Source organism: Athene cunicularia (assembly GCF_003259725.1).
Source record: "Athene cunicularia isolate RWA chromosome 14 unlocalized genomic scaffold, athCun1 chr14_part1, whole genome shotgun sequence".
Taxonomy (NCBI): domain Eukaryota; kingdom Metazoa; phylum Chordata; class Aves; order Strigiformes; family Strigidae; genus Athene; species Athene cunicularia.
In genome coordinates, this window is record NW_020799118.1 from 10,687,934 (window position 1) to 10,692,163 (window position 4,230).

Sequence of the window (4,230 nt, forward strand, 5' to 3'; positions counted from 1 at the left end):
TCCAATTTACAGAAAGACTCTTGGTTTCAGAATTGAAATAAGACGCCAGTACAGTAGAGGAAGTTCTAAATCAATCTCTCTAATCCAAGTTTTTTGGCAGTTTAGACTCCATCACATTCTTCCAGCCAAGAAATATTTCCAAAGACGACATTAGCTGTTATGTGTAGGGAAACAGCCTCACGGAGCCAGAAAGTACCTGACGGAATTAATTCCTTGCTGAACCTTTGCCTACAGGTTCAAACACACATGCCTTGGATTAGTCTGCAAGCCAAAAAAGGGAAGCATCATTGGGCGTACACAGCACCTTTCACTGCTGGATCCCCCCTCAAAAAATAATAGAAAAAGAATGTTACAACACAAAGCACTGACAGATTCCTATGATAGGAAACTAATGGGTGACAACACTGAAGAGACTGTCTCAGGACTCAAGTATAGCCCTATTCTTATCAATGCTTCCTTTAGCATGGTTCTGCATCTTAAATGGTGTGAATCAATCATCCAATCTTTTTCCAAAGCACACAGAGTTGCCATTACACCTACTATCCATGCATCTGCAGTTCTGACTCTCTCAGAAAAAGCATGAGTGGTGCAAGGAAAGAGTTTCAAAGATGCTGGAGAATTTTGCTTTAGTCTAGCCTGATTTACACATAACCCATGCATTTACAGGGTTATGTGTGAATTCAGGTCAACATTGCCATTTTCCAGCAATTAAGAAAAAGCAGAAATTCAAATCAAGGTGCTCTGTAGGTTGGCTTTTACAGCCTCTTTTCTTCTTTGCTGTTTATAGCACACTTCTCAGCACACAGTGGGACTTAAGAGCTACAATAAAGTGTTGCAGGATCCTTTTCTGTCGGTACCAAAGACACCCAGTCGCAAGCAGATATCCCATTACCTGTTGTTGTGCTGTTATTAAAAAGCTATTCAGCTTTTCTACTTCTTTCAGCATGTAACCTCCATGCTACCTCAAGGATCTTAACCAACTCTACCCTGAGAAATAAAGTGAATTCGATGTCATGCAACAAGTAGAAGTACTTACATTACTAAATAGATTAAACTAGTGATAGCAGCTGTCTCAGGACCATCTCATTGGTCCAATTAACTGAACTGGAAACTAAGTGGATAGTACTGGTAAGATCATCATCCGTTTGTTGAGCAGCAAAAGGCACAGAGACCAGAACTGGTATTAGCATGATGCTGCCAGAAGGAACATGAGCTTTGCTCCATTTTTACATTCCCTTCACTCCAGAAGTGACTCACTACACAATGAAAAGGCTTTGCAGAGCACTGCAGTATGACTCAGATGAGAATACAGCCAGAACAAAACCGTTCATATCAAGATATCTTCAACCCCAAGGATTCATGGGAGGATTAGGAAAAGAACTGGTCTGATAAGATCCTCTATTGGGATGACTCTATGGAGCAAGTCCTGCAAGCAGCACATGAAGGCAGCTCTGACAGAGCTCACCAGCGTGCCAAACCCCCTGGAGAAGAAGGATCACAACCCCAGCTCATTATACACTGAAGATCACCTCCATTCCCCCAGAAAAAGGAAACAACTAGCTGTACTGCTGTCCACAGCTTGTCATGATAGCAGTGAAGCATCTGAAGGACATAGGTATACACATACATTTTTAAACAATCTAGTCCAGAGGGGAAGGATCTGTTCTGCTCCTCCACGCTTGCACACACTGTTCTATCCTAGTGCAACAAGATATGCTGTGGGAGAAGATAAGAAGTAACAACACCAAGAGAGAGTGTTTTAGAGACCAACTCAGGTGAAGAAGGTATGCAGCTAAAACCTGCAGCTGCATTGATCTCAGCCCTTGGCAACAACATTGCCATAAGTATTTCTCATGCTCGCAGACAAAAGGAGGAAGCCCCTGTAGGTTGGTACACAATGGACACAGCCGCCTTGAGACAGGCCAGTGCACAGCAGGTATCCCTTCTGCTCTGACGAAAGGGACTACACATGGGACAAAACTGCATAACCAGCCATTAGATCTACATCCTTCTAGATATACCCCATCATCCATGGTCCCAGAAGACACAAAGACCTAGACTTCAAAGACTGGCAGTAGTACGTGCTTATCTATGAGCTACACATGCTTCAGAGAGGTTTCAGGAGACAATAGCTTGTCTGCTGCTTCAGTGGAATAGTGGCTTGTGCATTACAGTAATCCTGGCTAGGCAGAGGTGGAAAGCCTGTTAAATCACCAGCCTCCTCACCTGCAGGAGCACGTGGCACTGCCAACAAGTGACATGACAACATTCAAATCCAAGCCACTGTATTTCCCTTTTGGTTGAAGTGCAATGTTCAGTTGATGCACAAGTTCAAAGCCCATCATCAACACACGAGTACAAAATAAGGTGGGTCTTTAGTAAGAGGTTACTATAGAAAACAGTTTTATAAGGAAATCAATGTTTTCCCTTGGTCATGGGTTGGGAAATCTTTTCTAGAGAAGCAGTGAAGAATCTGAAAGGACATGTTGCTCCCTCATTAACAAATCAGACAGAGAAGGGACACAGTCTAGCTACCTGATGACTTGAAGTCATGGAAACTTAAAGGTATTTTCAATTTAGTAAAGGTGATCCTTCCTTACTGCAGCTAGGGATACTCTGCCCTTTCCCATCCCCATAAACTCCCAGCTAGCATCCCCACTGACCTCTCTTCAGCTGCTGCAGAACTCAAATCCAGTGTACAGCTTATACTTAAGAACCAGGGTATCAACCACCAGTGGAATAGAAAATAAAAATACACACAAATTGTGTCAACGAGATCTACAAAGAAATGAAAAATCTGCAGAATTTTTAAATTTAAAAATAGACTTTCTTAGTTTCAGGACATATACAATCTTGACAGCTAAATACAAAACGTTTCTAAAGAAAAGGGAAAACTATGTCAGCACAGGCTGTAAGCAGAGCAAGAGATGTAAATTCATAACAAAGCTAATAGAAAAAAGCTATAATTCAAAGCAAAAGGCCTTCAGAACAATTTAAAGCATGAGAGAGCATCTAGCATTACAGTTCCCACTCCTGGATTAAGTTTCCCTGTTTCACTGCATTAGAATTAATCTACATGGCTACAAACTCCAGTGTCAACTCACAGAGCCACAGCAGCTTCGTTATATAACCAGCGACACCGATAACACAGGCTGTGTTACTGGAGCCCGCTTGCTATCCCTCACCACCAGCGAAACCAGCAAAGCCGCTGCCACTCAAATCATTCTCTTGATGACAGATGCTTCAGTAATCCAGACATTCAGGTCTGGATTTGATAAGGCATTTTCTTGGGAGCTGATGTTAAGACTTAAAAGGCCATCCACGGCTGTGCAAGAAGTCCTTAATATCATCAAGGGAGGGGAGGCAGCTACACAGGAGGAGAACAGCAGAAGGCATTAAGTCGGAATATGATTAATGTAAAAAAATTATCTGAGAAATGAACACAACCCTAGATTGTTGCGAGGAATGCTTTTAAGGAATTTAAGTGAAAAACAGTACATTGGCTGTCTATTGAAAGGTCAATGAGTGCTTGTTTCATGATAACACACTCCCAAGAACATCTTTACATGAACTCTTAACTTCTGATCTTCAGCATCTCCTATCCCTTGTTTTAAAGGCAGCTACCCTCTGAGGTCATGGGAATACAGTTAAGCTCCCGTGCAGCATTACATCTGTGTGTGGCCATCTTGAAGCCAAGGGAACTAAAACAAAGTAACAAATTTAAGCCCCAAAATATGAAAGTCAGGTGAAAAGTCTGTTTTGTTTTCTGGTTTAAAGAGGTTTCTTTGTATCTACCCATTGCTCTTGAAACATATCTCTTAACCGTCTGGCTCTAGCTTCAGTCCACAGATCTGTTTATCTGTTTAAAACAAAAAGCCAAATCGTGCTGCTTTCCAAAGTAATTCTAAATACCTTTTACTTCTAGGATAAACAAGAACCGTTTAGATGCCCTAAGCCTTTCTACCTGTGTGCATGATAGCAGCCTGCGTATATAGGACACTGCGAGTATGTTCAGCAAAGCAAAATGGTGTTTTCAAAACCAGAGACCATAGCAAAACGAGGCAGCAGAGTCACTGCAGCTCGGTTCCAAGATGACAGCAGAGAACACAGATGTTAGAGCACACAGATTCACTCCACGATCATTTTAATTACATGCCTAGCCAACCAAGCTCGGGATACAGGCTAAGCAGCATTAAAAAAAAAAAAAAAAAAAAAAAAAACTGTAATATG